The sequence below is a fragment of the Globicephala melas genome, chromosome 3 (genome assembly GCF_963455315.2).
Source record: "Globicephala melas chromosome 3, mGloMel1.2, whole genome shotgun sequence".
Classification (NCBI taxonomy): Eukaryota; Metazoa; Chordata; class Mammalia; order Artiodactyla; family Delphinidae; genus Globicephala; species Globicephala melas.
The window spans coordinates 104818084-104838126 of NC_083316.1; the positions used below are offsets into that span (position 1 = coordinate 104818084).

The following is a 20043-nucleotide window of genomic DNA, read 5'->3' on the forward strand; positions in this document are numbered from 1 at the left end:
CTCTTGGATCCGGAAAAGCTGGACCATCCTGACTGACTTTCCCATCCAGACCGCCCTGAGTGTGGCAGGGTGGTCCCCCAAGAAAAATGAAGGTACTGTTCAGAAGAAGGGGTGATGATACCTGGTAAACAAACAAGCAAACAGAAACAGTCTCCCCTTGTTTGTGTCCAGGGGTGAACACTTACCACAAGGTCATGAAGAGGATGGTGAGGGGCTTCAAACATATATGTTCATTCATTCCATTCAAGCATAACTTTGAGCATGGACTGTTTGCCAGGTGCTGTTATTGGCTGGAGTCGCATATGCATTTGAGGTTTCTCTAAAAAGAAAGAGCTCGTATTAATGTAAGGAACAGAAGCCTGGTAGGAGTGGCTCATCTGGCGTGAATATGGAGCACTAGCCTTTTGGGGAGGTTGGGGGAGGATAGAATTCAGCTTAACATTAAAAAAAAACACCAACAACAACTTTCCACGAATAAGAAGTTTGTATCTTCTTGGGTGGTTCGCATGCAGGGTAATTCGTAAGAGGAATGTGATCAGCCAGAGAAGTAGATTCTAGAATTCACGTCTCGCTCAATACACAGATGGGGAAAAAGCCTTTTTCATCGTTTTAACTTTGCGTCTTTGGGTTTCCCGGGGCCTCCCCGGCGAGTCGGCAGAGGGAGCCATTCCCCAACAAATCTCCGCGCGGGGCCTCCGCGGGCCTAGAGGGATTTTCTTGCGGGTCCTTGGAGTTCTCTCTCCGCCCAGCCTCGGTAAAGTGGGCCCCCTCCGTCCCCCGCCCCCCAACTCCTCGCCCCACCTCTCCAACCACTTTGTTGCCGCGGCGCACACTCTTCTACTGCTAGGTCACTCTTCCCTTCTCTGTCCCACTGTTTCGCTCCTTCCCTGGCACCGCTGGGGCGTGCCGTCCACTCCATCTGGTCGCTCGGGTGCCTCCCCCAACCCTCCACTCCTCGTAGAGGGTCTAGAACACCTCCGGGGACTTTGACACTACTGGGTCATTGAGAGTGAGTCGGGACGCAGACGGGCACTCCCTCCACCACCTTTAGGTTCACCCCCACGCGGTGACCCCAAGGTTTGACAATTTAGTAGCCAGACTATTGGCGGAGTCGCCTCGGCGCGGTGGAAGCCTCTCAGGACAGGGGCGGCTCGCGATCGGGCGCAGGAGTCGGGCCAGGAGGATCCTGCCGGTCACACTAGGGACTGCGCGCGGCGCCGAGGACGCCCCCCTCCAGCGGTCACTGCCCCGGCGGCAGCAGCTGCAGCAGCGGCAACTGCTCGCATCCCGGGCCCGGCTCGGGTTACTCCCCTCCTCCTTCAGCATCTCTGGCCAGACGGAGAAAACCTTACTCAAGGCTGCAACGAGTACTTTCCCCGTGCGCAAAACTGGGGTTCTGGAAATGCACAGAGACCCGCCTCCTTTCCCGTGCGTCTCCTTCTTTGAGCCTTAACCAAGACTTCCAAGTATCGCTCTCTTCTGGGACGCTGCTTGGAGGCTAACTGCGCTGTTTGGAACAGATTTTGCTTCTCCGCTGGCGTTGCGTGAAAACCAGGGGAAAAGGGTTGCACTGCGAATCTCAGGATCTCGGGTAAGAGTTGGGCAAACTCCGTTCTGGCAGCCGCTGGACCTTGGCCGGACGCTGGATGGTTTCTTATGGGTGCGGGCACATTTTCCTTAACCAGGATACCCTGGGTGCCCCGTGAGGTGGGATGAGACGGGCTCAGTCTGACTTGTTTACTTGTCTCAAGGGTTTATTGTTAGTGTTTGGATTTGGTCTTGGGGCTGGGTAGGAACTTCTTGGAGTATTTTTCATGAGGAAATGCCCCCGTTACGCATTTTATTTTGCATAATTTCTGCCCTTGTATTTCCTTGTTTGTGTTGCTTCTGTGTTGACCGGTGTCATAGCTGGGTGTAGGGAGGTTTGGGGAGAATGAGACTGAGAACGAAAAGCAGTTTCGGCGGGGCTGTTGCTTTCAGATCGGCTTTACTTCTCTGGGATCTTGTTTTCTAAACTTCTCTTTCTCCGGGACTTGATATTCAGATTGTGCGGTCAGACGTGGGGATGCTCCCTCTTACTGCGCTCTCAGCGTCCTTTAGGGGCGTCAGGATCACAGTCTGGGTGACTTAAACTGAAGGAGTCTCTTATTTCTTTGAATACCTGGCACCTCAGGGAATGTTGGGAAGGGCGGTTCTTCCAGCCATAGTTACCATGGAAAGATCTATCTCCTATTGGTCTTTTAAAGTCCTTTCATCTAGAACTTTTACCCCTGGTTTAGGGAAATACTTTGTCTTTATTTTTCTTTCTGGAACTAAGAATGATACCACAGAGTAGATGAAATGTAGTGATATCTTTGATACTTCTTTAGAAAATACCCCCACATGAGGACCCAGATTCTTCAGGGGAAAGTTAAAGTTTGAGATTTTGTTAGCCCTGAAGTTCTCAGGCAGTGATATCCATGCTATCCCAAGGCAGAGGAAAATGCCGTTTCTTCTTGGCCCTCCTGGCCTTTCTCCTTTATATTCTGAGTCTCACTTTGTGTATGGTCTTCCCAACTAAAGATGCTTCATTCCTTATGGATGAAAAGACTGGGACCGGATCATTTTCCTGATGTGAACGCTCCAGGAGGTCAGCTTGCAGGGTACTTTTTGCTGTGCTGCTCTGAGGTCAAAGAGTTCAACAGAGGGGTTGCTCTGGGACCAGGGGGCCTGGGGGCAACTGTCAACTCTGCCACTTTCCAGTTGTGTGATTTTGGATGTTACTTAACCGCTCTCTCCTCATCTACAAAATCAGAATAATAAAAATGCTTACGCCAGAAGGTCGTCCAAAGGATTAAATGAGTGGATGTGTGTGGAGTGCTAACAAGCCTGGCAGATAGTAAGCACGTATTAGCTATTATTATTATTATTAGCATCATCATCATTATTATTCTAACTTTATTAACATGTTGTATCGTGATGATATAGTTTTTGTTAGCTGTCATTAAGTGTTAGCTATTCTTCCTATTTGAATAGACTTTGAAAGCTGTGCTCATGTGGCCTTCACTCCCACCTAGAATGTGATGCATTGTCAAACTTTGCTCAGACGTGGTCTTTGTATTGCTTTCTGCTGGGGACCCTTCAGAGGAAAGAACAGTGCATGTGGCAGGGCTGGGATTTGTAGAGGAGGGGTCATGGTTTGGTGCCAAATGGTGCTTGGGATAGGCTAGCAGGTGGGAAATCGACACTCAGTTTACAGCCTGTAAACTACATTGCCTTAGAAACTCCTTGCATTACTATACCTCCTTTAACCTATTTTTTTAAGAGGTTAATCAATTGTTCAATAAATGTTTATTAAGCATCTATTACAGTTCAAGCACTGTTCTAGGTTCTATATTATTTAAATTCGTTGGCTTCATTTTAGAAATGGATATGCACAAGTATTTGCTTTATGCCCATCCCTCCTCCCCCACACACACATCAAGTTTAGGGCTTCACATGGCACTATCACTCTATAAATTAAATCCCCAACACTTTTTAGCTCTAATGATTTCAATACCTGTTAAAATGAAGAGCATGTATCACTGAGGAATTGAAAAAAATATTCAGTATAACTTCTAGCAGGGTACTTCTCCCATCGGCTTCATCATGTGTGGGGAGGTAGGGAAAGAGCTGGATAGTCTCTGGTGTTCCTTCCAGCTCTAACATCCTTAAATTAGCCTTAGTTCATTGGTGGTTGTTTTTGAACATCATTTTTTTCTTTTAACATTTGTTTTAGGTACATAAATTATGTCACATCATTGCATGTCAGTCAAAGTGAGTAATGACACTGATAATTAATAAAAAAGGAAAGGCATTTAGCTCTGCTTGTGTTTCATCAGCTATTCTGAGATTTTGATGTATATCAGAAACATGGAGTGGGGCTTATTAAAAGTATTAGATGAAGCTGTGAGAAACTGCCAAAATTTGACCATTTTTGATCTAGGTAAAATGGCGATTTCATGTATAATAGTTCTACCTAATATAAATCCTAGCCACCTCTGCTTGATTCACGTGCAATAAGTCTTGGACGAGATGTGAAAAGTCTGCATTTTTATAAGTTCCCCAGATGGTTCTAATGCAAACCCAAGTCACAAGCTCATTTAGCAGCAGCGGATTTACCTTCCTCGTGATTGTTTAATAGCATATATCTAAAATACAAATCTGATTGTGTCATTCCCTTATTTAATAATCTTTGGCGGCTCCCCAGATGGTAAGCATCAGTGTCACCTGGGTGCTTATTGAAAATGCAGATTCTGGAGCTTCATCCCAGATGTAAGGGCCAGAAATCTGCACTTGAGCAGATCCCCAAACGAATCTGAGGTGACCTCAAATCACATTTGGAGAAACACTGGCTTACAGCATAAAGCTAAACCTCCTAACATGATACACAAGACCAGCTTCACATATAATCTCTGGGTTGTTTCTCTGCTTCCCTGTTCTCCAGCCTTTCAGCCCCACTGATGTTGATTTTGTTACTGTTCCTTAAAGAATACACTGCCTCTTTCACTCCTCCCGGCCCTGGCTGTGTATGCTGTTCCCTCTGCAGGAAATGTCTTTGCTCCCTTTTTTGGTCTAACCAACTTCTTACTACCTAGTCATCCTTCAAGATGCAGTTCAGTTAAGACCTCCCCTCTGAAGCTTTTCCTAGTTCGCTCACATAAACGGTGGTATCTCATGTGATTCCTATTCTGCTTTGTGGATAGCTTTAATATAGCATCTATCATACTGTTATCAACTATGTTATGTTACCTGAATTTTTCTCCAACTGATTGGTGAGTTTATCATTCCTTATTCTGAGCCTTTATTCCAATGGCTGGCACATGGTAGTTATATAATAAATGCCTAAAGAATGTGGAGGAAGAATGAATGAATGAATGAATGCAGTTGACTTTTTCTTAGCACACCAAGTGTTTGGGACAGTCACTATGTACATACTAAGGGTTGTGGAGAAGCCATTCAAGAATTTACAGTTTGGCTGGACAGAGTCTACAAAGTTAATAACACAGAGTGAAAAAGGACAAAATAGAATATCCTAAGAAGACTTATGAAACACCAGATGCCACTGAAATAATGTTACATGTTCAACATTGTGGCAGCATTACAATACAAGAGCTGAGTGTATCATACCTTTGGGATAGTTTTGGTTGTGAATGACAGCGTCAGGGCACTGTAATGGTTTACCCTGTGCTTTTTAGTTTATAAAACATCTTTGCATCTTTCTTTGTATTTGATCAGAGACATGGTGACTGGTTCAATATTGTTTTTCCTACTTGAGTACAGGATGCAGTCCTAAAAATAGGTCCAAAGATTGTCCAAAAGCCTACATGTTACAGGGAATGCTGGTCCTAGAGAGACAAGTATGTTATAAATTTATAATTATATCTTGCCATTTAGACATAGTATTCAGTATTTACTTCTTTCTTTACTTTTTCTTTCTTTAAATATTCTATAATTTTGATATTTCTTCCTGTTTGAACCCCAGTTGACCTGTTTAAGTTAAATAAGTGTCTGGTTCAGGCTAAAGATTTGCCGTTTTGGCATGTCTAATAAATTCGATCTTTGTTTCACATGTTAAGTTTATGAGACAAAGTCTTCTTATAACTATGATTAGGTTTTTAATTTTTTCATTTTCCACTTATTTTTTTTATAATCATGGAAATATGCAATATTATTTGAACAAGTGAACAAATTGCAGGGTAATGACAAAGATAGTGATGCTTCAAAAATTGAACTTTTAGCTCATGGGCAGCTCCACCATAAAATAAACAACAAAACAATGTTCTTTCATAGGCTGAAGTAACAGAGTTCCAGTAACATAGAGCAGGAAGGGAGCAGTGTCAATGAATGAAGTACAAACATCCAGTTTGTTTGGACTTTAAACAAAGCAATATTAAGAACGAACTCTGCTCTCATTTTCTCAAGGATGTGTACCCAGTATTTCATTTTAAAAATTAGCTTAGCTTTAAGAATTAACACAAGATTCATTGGATTCTGTTGATTTGTCTTCTTTTTCAGTTGTTTCCAGTATGAACTTTTTCTAGCTTAATTTAAGCTTGCATCTGGCTGTACTTTTGTTGTCTCTTAACTACTCTCCTAATCTCTTGATTTACTCATTCATTCCTTTATTCTCTCTCTCTGAATTTCCCAAGATTTTATATTTGTCTCTTGTCTCTCTTTTTTTCCCAATTTAAGATTATTTTTCACTGTAATCATTCTCTTTTAAAAAATAGTTATTGCAGAAGATTAATTTATAGCAATTAATAAAAGGATTACTCATATTATGACGAGAAAAGAAGATGCAAACCAATGTTATTTTCCTTGATACAACTTTATTTGTAAAAGTGTTATTTCCTTGATACAACTTTATCTGGATGCTATTTGATGGTGCATACTTTGTGCAATTAGCCAGTCTGGAAAGTGTGAATGTGATAATATATCCTGTTATTATAGATGTTCATTACTAGTGATTTTTCTTGTTTCAGTTCCAGTGATTTATACTCTTAGATAAAGAAACTATGTAAAGCACTTTAACCCCCTCAATTTCCTGCTTAGAGGGCAATAGATTGTACCCTTTCCCTCATCCAACACAAAGAAAACAGTATTTTAGTATAGAAAGCCTCATCTTGATACATACATGTGAAGGACATCAGCATCTGTTAAAAACATCTTATCTTTGGGAGCAAGGAGGCCCCATCTAGAGGGTGACTGAGTGCCTGTCCTTAACATCCTGGCCAAGCCAGCTGAGCTGCACAGATTGGGTTTGTGCTAAAACCTCACCACAGGTGATCATTCCCATGATGGAACTTTTAAATACCTTTGGTAAAGAATCATGTTCATCTGTCTTTTTTTTTTTTTAAATAATTTTTGGTGACAAATTGAAAATCAAACCCCACAAATTCAGTTTGTTTCACAGAGAACAAAGTAAAAGTATGAAACCTTTGTTTTGGGTCCAGGGGATTAATTCTACAATCAAAATGAAAAATTTCAAATATCTACCCCCACTGATATTTTGAGAAGGGTACTTTATTATTTTTTCGGTCAAGGAATCATGACAAGATGTGACTTTTGTTCTTTAAGAAAGTAATTGGTGTGAGTTTTATTTTGGCTCCATCAGATATGTATTTGGTGTATAGGGCATAGGGATAAATACTGTGTGGAATTATCAAGATACTTGCCTTTAAAAAACAGATTTAAAAAAAAAATACAAGTGACCGTATAAGGCTGAGTGTAGCCAGGGCCAGGTGGACAGTTCTGAGAGCCGCTCTGAGGGCTCATCCTAGAGAGAGGTCTCTGTGTTCACCAGAGGTTTCCTGGCAGTGTAGGGCCTTGAAGGAGAGAGATTTGAGTACATGAGGCATTTAAGACAGGGGAATGCCAACACATGGCTGCAGGAATTTGCAAGACATCTTTAAGCAACAGTTACTAAACCATTCCATAGGAGTAATGAGTTAACATTTGAGAATTGTTTTATGACAGCCACACCCGGGGCTATAGGACTAGATTCTGCCTGTGCCCACAGCACTAATGTGTTTTAAAGGAGCCCCTCATATTACAGTGCTATTATTCTATTATATACACCCAATGTGGTTTGGGGAACCCAACTGAGAGTCAAGTAAAAAATTGAGCCCCCGTTCCATGCGAAGTTGTGAAATGAGAAAATTGTTATTTCTTTCAACCACTATGGTGCTTCTTAGGGGTGTGGATGGAGACAGGACTCCTGTTTCTTCTAGCATCATCCAAATCTGCATTCATATTTTCCTTTAAGAAGTTTAGAGATGATCTTGCCACGCTACTCTACCGTCTTTTTTAGCGTAAGGTTATCCGTCCAGCCATGGATTTCGCTTCATTTCTCCTTCACTTCATACACTATCATCAAACATTCAACTCTGAGTGGCTGACTTTTAAGGCTTAGGCCAATGAAGTTCACATCTTGAAACTTAGCGCTAAATATTCAACATGCTTGTTTTTTGACAGTCCATCCCACCACTGGAACTTTCTCACCGTCCATCGTTTTCTGAAGCCTCTGCCAGGTTGCTACAGCACCTCCTTTTATTCTCCCTGTACCTCCCTCTTTTTGCTCACTGCTGACCCCACCCCCAAATTCCTATTATCTTCTCAACAGCCATTATTATTTTAAAAATTTCCTGTCTCATTCCCCACATCCCTTGGTGCCCTCATCTTTCTCACCTGTCTTCTCCCATATGTTTTCCCTCACACGAAGATTGGATAACCATGGTATAACGTATTTGCCCTTTCAATATCCCCCCACCTCCTGTACATCCCTTGAACAGACAGGTGTGCAAAATCGGGCCATCAGCAAGGTTAGAAATGCTCGAGGCCTCTGCTTTCAAACTTCAGGGGCATAAGAATCACTGGCAAATACTGGCTCACCTCTAATGATTTTGATTCAGTAGGTATGCAGTGGGGACCAGGGATGTATATTTTTTAGTATATGTGCTGCTGAAGTGAGCACTGGGGATGGGTATTTTTGACAAGGTATTATTCTGACACAGATGGTCCATGGTTGCACTAATAATTCTTGTTAGGGCTATATCGCTCCATTCAGAAGGCATGAATTTTGTCTCCTTTTCTTTTCTCTTTTCCTTTCCTTTCGTTTCTAATTTTTAGTAACTCTGTCAGAGGGGGTCAGAGAGAATAGCTGGTCTGTGAGAAACCGTGCCTCTCTGTCTCTGCTTGGAGGGACAATGGCTGTAACACAACGCTGTTCATGTGACAGCCGGAGAAAGGGGGCCCATTGTTCGGGGCTTGGCCGATGCTCCATTCCACTGCGGTCCGTCATCCAACTGAGCTTGGTAGCCCCAAGGAAACAGACACACTTGAATCAGAGAGACAAAGAAAGGAGGTCAAGGCTTTTCACAGTTAAACTACTTGCAGCAATGTGTCAGAGGTAGGATTTGGGAAGGAAAAAAGTAATTTTGTGGAAGCATCATTAATCTGCTGGTTTTGGGGGGCATGAGACACGGCATTAAAGGGACACAAGTCTGTTAGAACTCCCAGTTGATCTTTGGCCAAAGAAGAGTTGTTTCCTACTATGCCCAGTGACTTATCTTATGGAAAGGCTTTATTATTGATTTTAACAATAAAAAAAATCTCCCTCAGTCCATGATAGGCAAAGGTACCTTTCTCAGCCTCTTTTCCCCACGTTCATCAAAGACAAGTATCTGATCTGAAAGCTGGCCTAAATCAAGGCCTGTGATCTCAGAGAATGATTCTTTGTGGTTGCCAGGTATACGATATATTAAAAATTTCCTACAAATCTAGACTCAGGTATCAGTTTAGAAGCTGAGAATTTTTTGAGGTTGTCATACAGTTAAATGCATTAGAAAGTTCTTGATATATTTGGACGGTTATAAGGTTGGGGGACTCCCCAGGTGTCATGTAGATACCAATCCTCACCCCCAACTTCCAAACTGGATTCTAGCCCTGGAGGGAAGGGGTTGTAAACTTTCTGTAAAGATCTAATCTAGAGCCCAACAATTGGCTACATTCTTTGCATCAGAAGAAGATTCAAATTCAAGGTCATAGCCTCAGTAAAGGTCACGGACTTTTCACACAGGATTGTTCTTTTAGCCTGATTACTCCCTTTATGAGAAAGTTTGTCATTCATTCTGCCTTTGCCTCTGGGTTCCTTTTAAAGGGAAACTTAGTCCCTTGTTCCTGTGGATATTTGTAGGTGTCTTTTTTTTTTTTTTTTTCCCTGCAAATTAGGCACAGAGTGCAGCCTTGGGTTAAGCCAAATGGGAAAAGCCTTCCCTGGATGTAATGGGTTATGGAGAGCCCATTTACACAGTGTCAGGCAGCTAGTGCTCATTGGCCGTAGGAATCCTTTTGTCTCTGAGGTAAGAGGTTTTCTGACTGGGCGTATCAGGCTAAAGGAGGTTTGTACCCAGGAGAAGGCGATATATGATTCGCTTGAGGTCACTTAGAGCTTCTTGTAATTGAGTCCGTCACTGCACCTTGATTACAGACTATCATTGTAAGTCCATTAAGGGAGGAGAAGCAAGTGGATTGCAGAGGGGCAAGTGGCTTATTTATTCCTGTGTTTCCACTCCCCCTTCCCCCTTGCAGTTTGTTTATACTTTACTAAGTGGATATTTGGTTTTACCAGTGATAGAGATGCCTTTGAAGTGGAGAAAGGGAAGAGGAGACTGTTCTTTGCAGGTGGCAGAAGAATTGTGTTCAACACGCTCCTGATTAGTTCATTAATTTTCAATTCGTTGTCATTAGGCCTGTTCATTTGGCTCCATTCCTGTGATTTAGAGAGGCTCACCCCTCGGTGCTGTGAGGGATGAGTACTGTGTTCTACTTGAAGTTCTGTGTAGATGCAGCTTGTGTTGAAAAATAGGGCAGGGATATGATGTCTTTCACTGTGGTCGTTCATGTCCCACATTGAATGCTAAATGCACTTTTAGGCGTAGGATGCTTGCTGGGACTTATTTTTGTGTCAGGATTAAAGCCCTGGCCAAGGAGGGTTTCTGGGATGCTTATATTGTTCTGTTTAATCTGGGGGCTGATTAAATGGGTGTGTTCATTTGGTGAAAATGTATTGAGCTGTTTAATTTTGATGTGTAAACATTTTTGGTATATATTTTGTACTTCAATTAAAAGTTTGAAAAAAAATTTAAAGCATGATGTTTAATATAGAATTAAAACTGTAACAGTGATGGAAAACAATCAACTCTGAGCACCCCAACTGTCACAAAATTTGGGTCTTGCTGGGGCTAAGAGGGCCTGGAGCTTTAAATATCTTTGAATTTGCTCTTACTTCCATAGCCAGAAGAGCTGCGTGTCAGAAAGCAATGGACCAGCACCATCATATTTGATTGTTCTACTTTTCCAGGCAGCAAATCCAGTGCCTAAAAGGTCAGCAGTGTCAGCAGAGCCCCACTCTTCAGAATCTAAAACAAAAGTGCCCCTCCAAGTTGGTCAGCTAGTAAATTTTCTCCTTTCCACTCTCCACCCTCCTCCTGTTCACTGTCATCTGTCAGGAAAAATCAGAGAACAACTCTGGGTCATGGGTGTTTTTCTGAATCTTTAGATGACAACTCTCCTGAAGTCTAATATTGGACTGCTATTATTTTCTTTTTTCTTTCATTTTTCTAACTGGGAGAAAGTGAGATGAGGTATGGGGTCTTTGTCTCATCTCTCTCACTTATTTCAGCCATCACTTCCTGAGCTCCACAATGAGCTCCGGGAGCAATACCTGTGAAGGTGGAATGGCCCTATAAGCAAAAACGATGCTTCTGACACATGGGCGACCTGTGATCCTTTTTCTATCTAGAGGACGTTATTCATCATCAGTGTGGGTCATTGTACCTATAGAACATCCTAGCTTGCTGTTACCATATGGAGCTGGTAGACTCAAATGGAGACAATAGGAGCGTTTTTTGGTTTCCTAAAGGAAAATTTGGAGTTCTTCACTTTGAAATGGTTCAAACACAGCTGTGAGAGGTCTGAGTAACCTTCTGTACACTTCCTTTGGGCATTGGGCTTAAATGTTAACTGTTGATTTACACACACACATGTGATTAAAGTCATGAGCTAGGAGACAAGATTTTGATGGTCTGGGTCTACTCCTGGCTGGTTGTGTCATTTACTGTGTGAAATGTGACACCCTGGGTAAGGATCTGGTCACCCCTAACCCTCGTGATGTTGGGCAGGCTACTTACACTCCCTAAGCATCTTTTCATCCCCTGTGAAATGGTAACAGTATATATTTCAAAGAGTGTTACATTTAGCATAGTGGTAGGTACATAGTAAGCTCTCAATAAACATGTTATCATTATTTAACACCAAATAATGTTAAAATGGGGAAGAAAAATTAACACGGTTAGGAATAAGTTTTGCTTATGATTTTTATGACCAAATTATACATGTGCTTAAGTAAGATTCTGTTAATTAAATACAGAAGTTAGGAAATCTGATCTCTGATATACTCTGATATAATCAATAAGGAATTTAAAATATTCTGGAATACAACAACAGTTAAATTTACTCATGGGCCTGAATATTTTTTAATGATGATAGTATCTTATTAAAAGAAAAGTTATTTATCTCTAGTACAGAATTAGGATGAGGCTTTTTTTTTGTAATTAATTAATTTATCTTTGGCTGAATTGGGTCTTTGCTGCTGCGCATGGGCTTTCCCTAGTTGCAGCGAGCGGGGGCTACTCTTCATTGCGGTGCACAGGCTTCTCATTAAGGTGACTTCTCTTGTTGCAGAGCATGGGCTCTGGACACGTGGGCTTCAGTAGTTGTGGCACGTGGGCTCAGTAGTTGTGGCTCACGGGCTCTAGAGTGCAGGCTCGGTAATTGTGGTGCATGGGCTTAGTTGCTCCGCGGCATGTGGAATCTTCTCGGACCAGGGCTTGAACCTGTGTTCCCTGCATTGGCAGGTGGATTCTTAACCACTGCACCACCAGGGAAGCCCAGGATGAGGCTTTTAGTTAATGAATTTGTTCTCCTCTCGTAAGATATCAGCAGAATGGAGAAGAGGGTTCAAACAAAAACTTGAGCACAAATGTTCACAGCAGCATTATTCACAATAACTCAAAGGTGAAAACAACCCAAATGCCTACCAACTGATGACTGGAGACTGGATAAACAAAATGTCATAACTCCATACAATGGAATATTATTCATCCATAAAAAGGAATAAAGTATGATATATGCTAGCACATGGATGAATCTTGAAAATGTAATGCTAGTGAAAGAAACAAGACACAAAGGCTACATGTTGTATGATTCCATTTATATGAACTGTCAAGCATAGGCAAATTCATAGAGATAAAAAGTGGATTAGTGTTGCCAGAAGCTGGGGGGTGGGGAATGGGGAGTGATTGTGTCATGGGTATGGACTTTCCTTTGAGGGTGATGAACTGTTCTGGAAGTAGATAGGGATGATGGTGGCACAATGTGATTAAATGATGAGTTTTATGTCATGTGAATTTCATCTCATTAAAAATTTTTTTGCCTTTATTAAAAAGAAATCAGCAGATGTTTTGCCTTTAGATGAGATATATCTGTATTGGTCAGTTGATCTCTGTTCACCATGTGTCTGAACAGCCAAGCCTTTGCTGCACGTTGGAGAAAATACTCAAAATGACAAGCCCTGGCCCCTCTCCTCAGCACGTTGCCAGTCTGTGGGGACAGAAAAGGATGAGGAAGCAGGTGGTATGTCTGGGTGAACCCGTCTTAGAATGGGGAGAGATCACTGTGGGTTTGTTGATCAGAGAAGTCTTCTTAGAAGAGATGGGAATTTGAAAGGTAAGTGAGCTTCATGTAATGGAGAAGAGGGAGAGAGTAACCCAGCTGGTAGAAATGCAGGGCTGGGTGAGGGAGGGTGAGGGCAGAAGCAGGGGCAGGCAGAGATAGCCAGAGTGGAGTGTCTGTATAATGGAATATCAAGAAGTAAAGTTGGAATAGGTTGGAGTAAGTTGGAAAATTTTTGAAAGCTGCTTAAATTCACTAGGCAGTGAATAGCAAAGGATTATCATTGATGATGGAGTAGAAAATGAAATAAAAATGAGGAAGATGATAAAGAGGCTATTGCAGTAATTTCACTAAATCTAACACAATCTGCTATTTATTTAATAAATATTTATTGAGCACCTATTATGTCCCACATGATTTTCTATGCTAGGGATAGGGCAATACCTAAGGTAAACAAGGTCCCTGCCCCCTTGGCTTCACGTTCTATGATAGTATACGTTTCAAGCATTGACTGCTCTGTGCAGTGGACAGGTGTAGTTGAAAAGCTAAGGCACAGGTGTGCTATAATGTAGTGGTTTAAAGTGTGGGTTCTAGAACAAGACTTCCTGGGGTTAGAATCCTGGTCTGCTCCATTGTTTACTAGATATATAACCTTGAGCCAGTTACTCTAGACTTCAGTTTCTTTATCAATTAAGTGGGGATAATATTAAGTCTCTCAGAGAGCTGTTATGAGGATTAATTGAGATAATAAATGGAAAGGACTTAGGACACTATGTGGCATACAGTAAGCTCTCAGTAAGTTTTATTGGATTGATTAATTTCTACTCAAGGCTTTGTCTAGGTCACTTCTGGTTTTTTTTTTTTTTTTTTGTGGTACGCGGGCCTCTCACTGCTGTGGCCTCTCCCGTTGCAGAGCACAGGCTCCAGACGCACAGGCTCAGGGTCATGGCTCACGGGCCCAGCCGCTCCGCGGCATGCGGGATCCTCCCAGACTGGGACATGAACCTGTGTCCCCTGCATCGGCAGGCGGACTCTCAACCACTGTGCCACCAGGGAAGCCCGGTCACGTCTGTTTTTAATTCAGTGAGGCTATTGCAGATTCCTGGTGTGTTGCCTCTCAGGTCTAAGCTCTCTTTCATGTGCCATACTATTTTGGATATTGAACTTGTTGAATCAATTAGTGTAGAAACTCTGCCTTCTTAATTCAGGAAAGCAGCAAAGTTCCTCTCTCTAACAAACTACAATTATGATCTTGGCTTGGGCAAAAAAGCTTCCCAATAATGTTCCTTCAACATTCTGAATCAAGAAGTTTTTTTAAACATCTTGGCCTGAGAGATACTTCCCTTTCAGTACTAGGAGTCTAGTGCTAAGGAACGTGGTTGATGCCCAGACCTTACTATATCCAGTCTCTCTCTGGAGACACAGGCACAATTTGAGTTTAATTTCTTTGTTTTACCTCATCACAAGTGCCCCTGGCCACCTCAGCTCTCCATGACCTTTTTGAGAATGGCCCTTTCTGGGAATTAGGGTAAAATAGCCAACCCCCTCATCAAGAAGTATGTTCTTGGGGCTTCCCTGGTGGCGCAGTGGTTGAGAGTTCGCCTGCCGTTGCAGGGGACACGGGTTTGTGCCCCGGTCCGGGAAGATCCCACATGCCGCGGAGCGGCTGGGCCCGTGAGCCATGGCCGCTGAGCCTGCACGTCCAGAGCCTGTGCTCCGCAACGGGAGAGGCCACAACAGTGAGAGGCCCGCGTACCGCAAAAAAAAAAAAAAAAAAAGAAGTACGTTCTTGGAATGTATCTAGAAGTAATCCTTGGAACTTGTGGGAACAGACTGCATAAAGTGTGAGGGCCCTTCTACTTTTAGCATAAATTGATTCTAGAATATAAACTTCTTGAGCACGTGGGATATATATTGTTTATCTCGCAGCCCCCAGATAGTGCTATGGACTGAATTGCGTCCCCCAAATTCATATTTTGAAGTCTTATCCCCACAGTGTGCCTGGATATGGGACCTGTGAGGATGCGATAAAGATTAAATGAGGTCGTAATGTGGGACCCTAATCGAGTAGAGCTGGTGCCCTTATAAGAAGAGGAAGAGACCCCAGAACTTTCTCTTTCCATCATATAAGGACACAGTGAGAAGGGGGCCATCTGCAAGCCAGGAAGAGAGCTCTCACCTGAAACTGAATTGGCCAGCACCTTGATCTTGGACTTCTCAGCCTCCAGACCTGTGAGAAATAAATTTCTGTTGTTAAGTCACCTAGTCTGCGGTATTTTGTTACAGCAGCCCTAGCAGACCAAGACATATAAACTTTTTCTTTTTTCTTTCATTCTTCCTTTTTCCTTCCTTCCTTCCTTCCTTCCTTCTTTCCTCCCTCACTTCCTTCCTTCCTTCCTTCCTTCCTTCTTTCCTTCTTTCTCTCTCACTCTCTCTTTCTTTCTTTTCATAGAATAGGAACTTAAGCATTTGTGGACCTAATTTCGAGATTATTCAGAACTATAGGGACAGAAGAATAACATGAAGTGGAGAACCTGACCCACAATCCTAATCCTCATTTGAATGGATAATTTTGACCTTGTCTCCCACTGTACACCAGTGAGGCCACCAGGTATCATCATTGCTTAATGGAAACTTCCTCAGGACCCCATCTTTCCTCTAGTGGAGATGCTAACAATTGGTGAACAGTCAATAACGAGTGAGGACCATTGTCCAGAGCATGCGAGGTAAGGGAATGGGTGGACAATGTATGCTTTGGACTTTCAGGTTTTGAACAATTGACCTCTTAGCTATTCTTTCATTGGAGGCAGAGGAATTGAAGTGGTGAGAGTGTGAGGGGAGGGTCAGTAATGGAGGCCATGCCAGCCAGGAAGCACCTCACCTGGGCCAGGAGAGGTCAGGTGGTTCTTCCCACTGAGAAGAAGACATCCTCCTTCAAGAAGGGTGAGGACTGTGCCCGAGCCCAGCCAAGGACTCAGCTGCAGAGAGTTCCTCAGGAGAGCTAGCCAGGTGGTCTACTTTTATTCTGGTGAAGACCAGCCTGGGGCAAAGGCACTGTTCTTCCACCATTCAAAAACAAAACCAAAAAGCTTATGATGTGGAGCTCTGCCAAGCTAGGGAAGGAAAAAGAAATCCTGGCTTTTTTTTCAAGGCAGGATGTAAATGATGCTTTGTAGTTTCATTTGTGCAGCCACTGGGGACTGTTTGGAGGGCCTCCCCGCAGCCCATCACTGCTGTAGGGTTTAATTTTTATGATCGTGATCATCATCCTATAAGCTAACCCTCTAGATTCAGCTGTCACCTTCCAGTGTAATTGTCTTTGATTGAGGGTATTGTGTTGTTATGACATCCAGAGAGCTTCTGAAAGAGATCCCCCAAATTTGCCTTTAGAATTTTAAGTGAGTGCTTATGGGTTGCCTTCTCCCTAAAGGACAAAACTCTGCTCCTTCTGAATTTGCAGAGTTAAGGTGTGGCAGACAGAGGCATTACCTCTCTCTCTATCCACAGAGGATTTCTTATAGCTTGATCTAAGGAAACTCTTGTCTAGTTGGGGAACTTGGAAGAACATTTTTCATTTCTTGGCTAGGTTGTATTCTTTGTGAAAACGAGGCTATGTCATTAAGGCCCCAGTGACAGGTAGATTCATTCCCTGGCACATAAGGGAGACCACAGTGTTTTCATGGGTTAGTGGCTGACGTGCCCAGTCTGTTTCCTTTGATGGGGAATGTGTCAGGCTCCACTGCTGAGGAGGATGGCAACCACGGCCTGACAGGCAGATCTTCAGGACAAAGTGTCAGTCAGTAAATACAGGGCTTCAGAAGCCAGGTGAGTTTTTCACTGAGTTCTAAGAACGAGTTCGTTAAAACAAAAGCAGCTTCCCAGTCTCTGTCTAGGAGTTGGATCCATCACAAGTGAGACCCTAGGCAGAGCAAACCTCTTCAGTGTCTACTGGCAACCAGAGTGCACTTTCGTCCATGGTGTGCTCCCCGAGACGTGAGGAGACGACCTCTGCCAGGCTTTGGCCACTGTGCCCACAAAGAAAAAGCCGTGTGCAGTGACTGTACCACCCATTCTCTGTGTCCCAGCGGTTGTTGGCAGCGGAGCAGCTAGGGAGAGTGAAGATGCCTGCAGTTGTCAGTGTCAGGCTTCAAGATCATTGTTGAAGGCCCAGTGGGGACCGCATGTTTAGAGGAAAGAAGTCCAGATGAAGCAAAATTGCTTAAGGAGAGACTGACTTTGGGGACGTTTCACTTCATTGACGTGGTTCAAGTTTTACCTTAAATGTACCTTATGCTGACTTGTGGGAGATGGTGGAATCACCCAAGTTTGAAATTCCAGCATTACTCATGAGCGTAGCTGCCCACTTTTAGAATTGTATCATTTCGAGGTAGTTTTTTGTGTTTTCTCATCTTGGTGCCAATGAAAAGCATAAACAGTGATGTCAATCTCAAGGTCAGTGTCACTAATTCATATATATATATATACTCGCATGGCCTTGGGTGAAACAAATAAATGCTTCTAGAGTGAGGGAGTGTACCTCCCCTTAGAGCTCTACTAGGTGGCCCAGAATGGTGGGTTGAGCCATGCATCTGGAGCCAAAAGCTCTTGATCTGAGATCCACGTCTGCCACCGTTTGATCGTAGACACGTAAAAAACGCTTTCATGCCTGATTCCTTATTTATGAGATGAAGAGGTCAAAAAGGTTCTTTGCAACCCCATGGCCTCAACCGGGAAGCCTCTGGGGCGTGTCTGGAGGGCAGGGTGCAGCTGAACAGGTGGGTGAGACTAGGGTGGGTGAGGCTCACTGCTGGCAGCACCCTGAGCAGAGCTGCAGCTTCGCAGTGGCCACGGGGCTCGACACCAAATGGAGGGAGCACAACCATGTGACCTACAGAGCTTGCTCCTTCTGCCCCTTCTCTGCCCTGGAGAAGCCGAGTATGAGTTTGGGGACAGCTGCCTTTGTGAGGCTCTTCCTCTGCACTGGCTCCTGGTTTTGGTGCAGCCTGGCTCCAACATGTCGAGCTTAAAGCACAACTTTAGCAAAGTCCCCGGTTATAGCTAACTTCAGACCGAATCTAAACTACCTTTTTCTATCCATAATGGATACATTTTCTTCTACTCCATTATAACAGATCTTCAGGAAAACGGGTAAAAATGAATTGTTCTCTCTGTGTGTCTCTCTTTTAAAAATTTACACACAAATTTAAAAAAAAAAAAGGAATTGTTAACCTTTAAAATCTGATATCTGCTGATGTTCCCCAAGAGACCCTGGAAAGAGTGTCCAGTGATGGCACAGAGACCCAGTTTGGGAGTGTGGTGTGGAAAGCCCAGTCCTGCCCCTCTGGGTAACAGAGAACCAGGATTCTCTAATCCACACCACATGCGGTGACCTGAGCAGACCCGACAGGACAACAGAAGGCTTGCTGTCTCCTTGCCGACCAGTTGCTCGGAAGCCCTGGTACAGCTGTGGCCGGCTTTGTGGGGAAGTGCAGCGGGACTTGATCTTTTAATCTCTTTTCTCCCTTATAGGTATTATAAATAACAACTGGTCTGTAGGAGTACCTGCCAGAAGGGATTGAGATCTGCATTCTGTACTCAAAAAAGCATTGTTTTGTATCATCTTAACTTCATTAGCCATTAGAGGAGTGGGAGGGGGGGAGAATAAAACCCCAAAGCAGAGCTACTTCGATTTGACCCAGAAAGTCCAAGTTGAGGAATTTAGAATTGAAATCGAGGAAGGCAAGGTACTCCAAAACCTCAAATTCCTTAGAACTTCTCTGAGAAAGTAAAAATTGCACACAAGTCAACATCCCTAAGTTCATTCCAAGTTAAACAAGTGAATTGGAGTTTTGAATTCAGGCAGACAGTGAAAAGCTGGGATTCTGACAAGCAGGGTGGCTTCCAAATGTTGGATGCTCTTTGGTTTCCATTTGCTTAAAGTTGAGAGGGAGTTCAATTGTCCATTTTGGCTTCTGTTTGTTGGTTCTGGAGGAATTATGATCTGTTTTAGAGCTCTCTAGGAGGGCAGAGAGGTTACATTCTGCCACCTCCCTCCACGCCCCGCCCCCTGGCAGAGAAGGCAGTGGCGACACTTGGCTGACGCAGGATCACACAGATGTTATTATGTTTGCTGATGTTTCCCTCCTTCCACCCTTGAGTTCTAGAGACTAGATTACAGGTCCATGCGTGATCCGTGGAAGAATGCATGATGTGTGTTGTAATCATGCAGACAGGTAAAATAAGAAGCAAACAAGAAGCCCCTACCTCTTGGGAAGATATTTGTTACTTACTCCTTAGAATTTGGCTTATTTCTAGTTATTTCTTTTTTAAAACTGAGATAACATAGGCATAACGTTTGCCATTTTAACCATTTTTAAGTGTACTATTCTCTGGCATTAAATATACTCATATTATTGTGCAACCATCACCACCATCCATCTGCAGAACATTTTCATCTTCCCAAACTGAAACTATGCACCCATTAAACAGCAACTCCCTGTTTTCCTGTGTCCCCAGCCCCTGGCAACCACCCTTCTATTGATACTTTCTGACTGTGGATGTGACTACTCTAGGTACCTCATATAAGGGACATTGTACAATATTTACACTTTTGTGTCTGCTTTATTTTACTTAGGATAATGCCTTCAAGTTTCATTTATGTTGTAGCATGTTTCAGAATATCCTTCTTTTTTAAGGCTGAATAATATTCTATTGTATAGATATACCACATTTTGTTTATCCATGTATCCATTAATATACATTTGTGTTACTACCACTTTTTGGGTATTG

The 20043-nt window shown here is 43.0% G+C and overlaps 1 protein-coding gene across 3 annotated transcripts in view; it reads left to right on the plus strand.

The window, feature by feature from the left end:
* Positions 1–829: 829 nt before the first annotated feature.
* Positions 830–20043, plus strand: part of MEGF10 (multiple EGF like domains 10) — a 163301-nt gene continuing 144087 nt past the window's right edge. The window contains exon 1 of one of the 3 annotated variants that reach the window (XM_060296162.1): positions 830–1591. The gene's annotated coding sequence lies outside the window, so the exon portion shown is untranslated. Of the gene's footprint in view, positions 1592–2859; positions 2879–4712; positions 4794–20043 lie in introns of those variants that run through there. The other 2 variants (XM_060296164.1, XM_060296163.1) reach the window with 2 other exon arrangements.